The sequence below is a fragment of the Chenopodium album genome, chromosome 11 (genome assembly GCF_948465745.1).
Source record: "Chenopodium album chromosome 11, dcCheAlbu1.1, whole genome shotgun sequence".
NCBI classification, from domain to species: domain Eukaryota; kingdom Viridiplantae; phylum Streptophyta; class Magnoliopsida; order Caryophyllales; family Amaranthaceae; genus Chenopodium; species Chenopodium album.
The window spans coordinates 19,950,106-19,957,664 of NC_137844.1; the positions used below are offsets into that span (position 1 = coordinate 19,950,106).

Sequence of the window (7,559 nt, forward strand, 5' to 3'; positions counted from 1 at the left end):
GTGAAGGAGTGTAACCTTCCCCCTGTAAACGGTTTACAAGTTCCTAAAACTTGTTGGCGACTCTTTTGCTCTAGCTTCCTTCCTTTTGGACGCCACCATGCTTAAGTGTATGATCACACTGGGGCTCAAGTGTGAGATGCTTGAAATATTCCCCACAGGAGCACATATGATAGGTGCCGATATCAAAGCCTGCTTAATCCTGTTAAAAGCTTCAAGTCACTCGTCAGTAAAATCAAATGGGGCATCCTTGAGTAAAAGCTGAGTTAGTGGTTTAGGAATTTTAGAAAAATCTTTGATAAAGCGACGATAAAACCCTGCATGACCTAAGAGACTTCTAACCCCCTTAACATTAATTGGTGGAGACAATAGCTCAATAATAGAAACTTTAGCTTTATCTACTTGTATACCCTTATCATATACAATATGACCAAGAACTACTCCCTCTGTCACCATAAAGTGACACTTCTCTCAATTTAAGACTAAATTGCGTTCTTCACATATTTTCAAAATTTTAGTGAGGTTAAATAGACATGCATCAAATGAAGAACAACATACACTAAAATCATCCATAAAAACTTCCATAATAGACTCTATGAAATCAGAAAAGATACTCATCATGCAACGTTGAAAGGTAGCAAGGGCATTACATAGACCAATGAGCATTCTACGATAAGAAAAAGTACCACAAGGGCATGTAAATTTAGTCCTTTCCTGATCTTCAAGGTGAATTGGAATTTTAAAAAATCCCGAATACCCATCCAAAAAACAAAAGAACTTATGATTAGCCAACCTCTCAAGCATTTGATCAATAAAAGGGAAAGGGAAGTGATCTTTTTTAATGGTGATATTTAATCTACGATAATCAATGCACATACGCCACCCTGTAAGAGTTCTAGTGGGAATTAATTCATTTTTATCATTTATTTATCACTGTCATCCCACCCTTTTTAGGAACCACCTGAACAGGACTTACCCACTGTCAGAAATAGGATAGATAATACCTACATCAAGTAATTTCATAACCTCTTTCTTGACTACTTCTTGCATATTGGGATTCAACTCCTCTAGGGTTGAATGCATGGCTTATAATTGTCCTTTAAGTGTATCCTGTGCATACAAAATTTGAAGGCTAATACCCTTGAGATCATCAATACTGTACCCTATTGCTCTTTTATGGGTTCGAAAAACCTCTAGAAGTTGGGAAGTTTGTGGGTCATCAAGTGCAGTACTAATGATCACGGGGTACAATTCCTGCTCATCAAGAAAAACATATTTTAAATGAGAAGGGAGAGGTTTTAATTCAAGTTTCTTAACCTCTATAGGTTTTGATTTCTAAACTAATTTTACTACCTTCTTGCTCTCTATAGGATCAAGTTCTTCTATAGTAAGAGCCTTTTCTATTGCATCCACCTCTCTACAACAAATACCTGCGTCACCTGTAGTAAATTCACCACAAAGAACTTCCTCCAAGGGATCCCTTGCAAGAACCTGTGATAAGCTATCTTCACAAATAACATCCATTATTACATCAATCAAGCAACAATTTTCCTCTAGCATAGGACCTTTCAAAACCTTCCCTAAATTAAAAGTGATATTATCATCTCCGTAGAAAGGGTTAGTTTTCCATTTTTAACATCAATTATAGCTCCTGTAGTGTGGAGGAAAGGTTTACCTAAAATAATGGGAATTTGTGTATGCTCGGCCATATCTAAAACAACAAAATCAATGGGGATAAATAATTTACCAACTCTGACAGAGACATCTTCTAGAATACCTAAGGGGTATTTAACAGAATGGTCTACCATTTGCAAAGTGATGTTAGTAACTTTTAAATCACCCATGTTAAGCATAGAGCACACAGATGATGGCATAACACTAACACTAACACCCAAATCACACAATGCTTTATCAATAAAGACATTACCAATATGACAGGGGATAGAAAAACTACCAGGATCCTTTAATTTAGGAGGGGATTTATTTTGCAATAAAGCACTATATTCCTCTGTAAAAGGTACAATTTCTACCTCATTAAAGGCCCTTTTCCTAGTCAAAATATCTTTCATAAATTTAGCATATGTAGGAACTTAAGTGATTAAATCAGTGAAAGGAACTGTTACCTACAGATTTTTCACAACCTCCAAAAACTTATCAAATTTCTTATCAAACTTACTCTTCAAATGTCTATTTGGGAATGGAAGTTTGATAACTGGGCCTTGCACATCTCCAACCTTGTCTTGAGATTTATCCTGCAAAGAAACATTAGAAGAGTTAGTGTTCTCCCAATCCCCTGCAGGGTTAGCAACATTAGCACTTGGTACAAGGGAATCAGGATTAGCAATCGTTGTTGTAACAGGTTCATCATCTTTGGGCATAAAAGGCCCATCATAGTGTGAACCACTCCTTAGAGTAATTGCATTAGCATGATCTGTAGGGTGTATTGGTTGCGATGGTAGGGCTCCCTGCTGGCGGATTTGTAGAGTAGAGGAAATTTGCACAATTTGATTATCCATGATTTTATTATGAGCTAAGATCGAATCAAATTGAGCATCCCTACTCTCCATGTGCTTTTGCATATTTGTTAGCATCGCTATAATTTCTGACAAGGCAGGGTCAGTAGATGGAGGAGGAGTTTGTGATTGGGTTTTCTGACCAAAGTTGGGGTGGTAATATTTCTGCTGTGGTGGTGGTGCTTGTTGTTGTGGTTGTTGTGGAGGTGAAGGATTTTGTACATTGGTGCTCTAGTAAGAAATATATGGATGGTTACGGAGGCTAGGATTATAGGTGTTGGAGTATGGGTTATTTTGCCTATAGGTTTGGAAGGCATTAACTTGCTTCATAAAACTCCTACAATCTTGCTCCCAATGACCTACAATTCCACATTTTTCACAAAAAGCTTCATTAGTATTATTGACAGCAGAAATATTAGCTATATAAACAGGATAAACAATACTAAGGTTATCTAATTTCTGACTGATAAAAGTTAATTGTGCTTGCAAAAAGGATACTGAATCGACACTATATTTGCGTTTGTTTGTAAAGCCTCTAAGATTCCCGTATTGGGAATTGTGAATTGCCATCTCTTCGATAACCTGACTTGCATCATCTACATTAAGATTCATAAATTTCCCATTAGCTGCAGAATCTAAAATTGTTCTGAATGAATTTCCAATCCCATTGTAAAAAGCTTGGATTAACTGTCATTGTGCTAGATTATGGTGGGGACATTCTCTCTACAGACCCTTGAATCTTTCCCAAGCCTCATATAAAGTTTCATATGACTCTTGCGTAAAGTTTTGAATTGCACTCCTTAATAAAGCTGTCCTCTCTGTAGGGTAATATATATTATAGAAATTTAAAGCAAGAGTCTCCCAGTCAGTAATACCAAGTGTAGTTCTATTCAATCCATTATACCACAATTTAGCTTTACCACACAGAGAAAAGGGAAAAAGAATCTCCTTGATTTGGTCTTGTGTGACCCCAGCTTGCCTAATGGTATTGCAATATGGACCGAAATCTGCAATATGAAGATTAGGGTCTTCGCCCTTAGCTCCACTAAATTGCTTTCTTTCGATCATCGTGATAAACTAGGGTTTGATCTCGAATTGTACCCCCTCGAGATCTTGAGTAGGGGCATGATGTGGAAAATTCGTCAGGGACGACTGCGAATAATCACAGATCTTGCGAGGTGGAATTGCTGTCATCTCTGATTCTGGTTCTAAAGAAGCTTCCGAATCACTAGAATCAGATGGAGGGTCCCTAGGAATATCACCCTCTGAACTCGCTAGTATTTACTTGTATAGATTCTTTTATCTATGAAAAGAGTGCTTGATCTCTAGATCGAATGGGATATAATCTGATCTAGAACACCTAGGCCTAAACAAAGAACTAAACAACACATATGATAATTGTCTCTAAGAACTTAGGTTCTCTGAGACAAAAGGGAATAATTTAGACTACAAAAACAATCAGAAATAAAAATAAAACCGTTTCCCCAGCAACGACGCCAAATTTTGACAGGCTAATCTTGACTGAACCCTTCGGGTCACACCCAAGCAACTAACGATCCAATACGAGGAATTAATCCGAAAGGAATTAATGAGTCGCTCTAGTATTATGAATTTAGATGTTGGAAATCGAGCTAGGAGCATCGAGACCGAACGTTGCAAGTCGATTCGAATTAATAAAAGACGAGACGGTAAAATCTATAATTAATCAACAATTACCAAAATACCCCTAGCATCGGAATGCCCCGAGCAACCCGAATGCTAGGGGCAATGGTGATAGCATGCACACTACACTAAGACTGAGTGCTGGGTGCGCATGGCTAGCAAGCTGCTGGCGCAATGCTAGCAATGGTAGCAGCACCAGCCACGTGCAAGCAGCAGCAGCAACCCACATTGCGTGCGTGGCTTGCTGCGCGCATGTGCGTGTTGGTGCAAGGCCAGCACGCCATTGCTGGCGCGCTAAGCACGCAACGCCCAACAGCGGCCTACTAGCAAGCAAGGCACGCTTGTTGGGCCGAGTCTTCGACAAAGCCCGCACGCACAAAGCGCGCACATCAAGCCTAGTCGAAGCAGGGCTTGGTTGGCAAAGCAAACACCACGTGGCGCACGGGGATTGGTCCGTGTGGCTTGAATGTGGCGGCGAAGGGGTAGCTTGGGGAGGAAGGAAATGGTCCCCTCCCCTTGTGGTCCTCACCTACCCTTTCCCTCCATGTTGCCACTTGTTGATTAATTATTGCCTTGATATTTCTTTTTATTTTTGATTTAAAAAATAAAATGAGAAAATTGATTTTACCAATTCTCCCACATTGATGGGAGAGTGGAATTCTCATATGACATTCTCTACAAATACCCACCTTGAGAATTGGAGAAAATCACTTGAGTAGGAACTCAAAAAAGCATCTCCACTTGAGAGAAAAGCTTTAAGTTCACATAATACTGGAGTAGTTGTTTTGGTCCGACTCGGCTAAACTCCGAGTAAGAGACCGTTCGGGTCGGGTTGCGGGTGGATACCGAGGAGGTCTTTGCACTTGCAAGACTCTGCTTTTCAAGTAAGAGCTCAATAGTGTAAGCGAAGCATGCGTCAAGGATAAGATGGTCTTTTCACTCTTTCTTGTTATTTATGTCTTTTAGTTATATTTATTGTGAGCGGGTCTTGGGGTCGGGTTTTGTTCCGTAGAAAGTCGGAGTTTCCGACACCCAACAGCGGTATCGGAGCCTTGCTCATTCATTTTTGTAACGAAAATTTTCAAGGTGTTTAAAATGGATTTAATTTCTGGTTGTTGTTGCTAATTGGATTAGTAGCTCGTTTTTATTTATTTTAATCTCATTTTATTTAGAATTTTGGCTCTAGAAGCCAGATTTTCGCCCAAAAATATTGAATTTTGGGTGGAATCGATATTCTGGAAACATTCTAATCCTTTCAGGGAAGCGAAAAAGCGAAATTCTGCCCAAAAATGCCTATTTTGCGGGATTTTTCGTTTTGACAAAATTTTTTAAATCTTTTAAACCTTGAATCTTAATGGCATATTAATTGTGATTATGCATTTGGTTCTTCCCTTTATGCTTCTGCAATTTTAGACCACCTTTGAGCATAATTACGTGGTAGTAATTGGTGCTTAATAGTTGGTTTAGATTTTCACATAATTGCAAATAAATTGCTTTAAGTGTGAAAAGTTTGTATCTTGAGACTCTTAAGTACTAAAGATTCAATCTTTAACTATTTTAAGTGATTGGAACTTTTTATTACTAAGTTCCATGTATGTTTATTGAACTTTTTTGATTTAATCATTTATTAAGTTGATTGGAATCATAAAGTTTCAAACTTGTGATAGAATTTTCATTAATCTTCATATTGGAAGATGTAATTTTTCAAGGATTCACAAGTTAAAGTTGGAATCTTTATTTGAATTTTATGTTCATAATTACAACTCCCTTTTAATTTTTTCAAATCTCATAATTAATTTATGTTGGTTAAATTAATAGTGAGAATAGCCATTTTTCATTTTTTTTGTTGCGTTAAGTTGAACCAAATTTTATTAAATAATAGTTCTTGGAATTAATTTGGTTTTGTGCACTTGAATGAATTTATTAAGTTACACTTGTTATAATTTTCATTTTTGCTCATTAAATTGATTCAAAAATTAATTTAGAATTAATTACATAAGTCACGCAAAATTCGGGAATTAATCTCAAGGCACTAGCACGCAAACCAAGGTAAAACCCACGACTCACCCTTGGCTAGCCGGGCTGCATAGCAGCCCACATGTGGCTGCCAACGACTGTGGTTGTGCTTGGTGCGTGTAGTGCTCGGAATGCGTGGGTTGTGCGCGCAAGGTAGCAGCATGGTGCAGCAGCAGCCGCATGCTGTGCGCGCCATGCATGCTGCGTGTGCAGCGTGTGTGTGCGAGCGAAGGCAGGTGCGAAGGCTTGGTGCAGTTAGGGTGCGCTGTGTGTGCAGGTGTACTGCTAGAAGGCAGTATGGGGCGCGCACAGCAGCAAGCCCGAGTGGCCTTCATGGCCAGGATGTTGCGAGCATGCCCCGTAGGCAACATAACGCGCTTTGCGATGTTGTACGCTATGGGTGTGATGCTTGGCACGGACCATGGCTGTGCGCGCGACCCCTCACCCATGCCCCGGTGCCTAGCACACCAAGCTGAAAGGCTTGATGTTAGGCACTTTGGGATTTTAGGGCTAAGTAATTTTTGCGTTTTGCCGATTTTAATTATTTTAATTATGTTTATTTATTTTAATTAAAATTGTTGGACGCTAGGCCTCGGTTTTGAGCGGCACTAGCAAAATTTTATTTTGGCAAAATTTTGGGTTTACCGGCTTAATTAATCGGATTAATTAAGTTGGATGCGAAATTTAGTGGGAGCTTCATTAATTTTAATTGCGCTTAATCACATAATCGGTTAAACAACTTTGACTAGTTTTAATTAGGCGCGTTAATCGGATTAACCACCTAAGTTAGTTACTAGTCTACGTGTGTTTATGCATTGTTACTTGTTTATCGTTGTAAAATGCATGGGCCATTCACATATAGTGAATGGATGAATGGAATGTATATTCTCTCACAGGTTTTATAAAATGGCAACTAGTGGGGCCCGATTAGGATAGAAAATACGGATTGCGTTCCATCATGTATTTTTGTAAATCTAAATACGGTCTGTGAACCGTTGAGTATTTTTGTACCTTAATATTTAGATTAGTCCTAATCGTAGATACTAGTATTTAAATTATTTTGTTATGTCTTGAAGACGGAGTTTCTTTGAAGTCGGAGTTTCTTGAAGTTGAAATTCAAGACCCTTGAAGACTTAAGGGGTCATGCTAGTTGCCAAATGCATCATTTACTTATGTTTTCGATATATATTTATGCTTATATATATGAATGATATGTTAGATGCATGTTTAGGATTTTGAATGTTGTGATTATTAATTTAGTTCACTTAAATCAACCAACATAGAAACCCTAGGTCCCTAAAATATTGAGTAAAACTTGCCATTCCAAAACGACAATGTAGACACCTAAAAATGTCTCCCCAAAACCAAAAC

General features: G+C 38.5%; 1 non-coding gene across 1 annotated transcript; it reads left to right on the plus strand.

Moving 5' to 3' along the window:
- Positions 1-3,210: 3,210 nt before the first annotated feature.
- Positions 3,211-3,317, plus strand: LOC145569699 (small nucleolar RNA R71). The gene has a single exon (XR_014096249.1). It is a non-coding gene; the product is annotated as a small nucleolar RNA R71 (small nucleolar RNA).
- Positions 3,318-7,559: the final 4,242 nt, after the last annotated feature.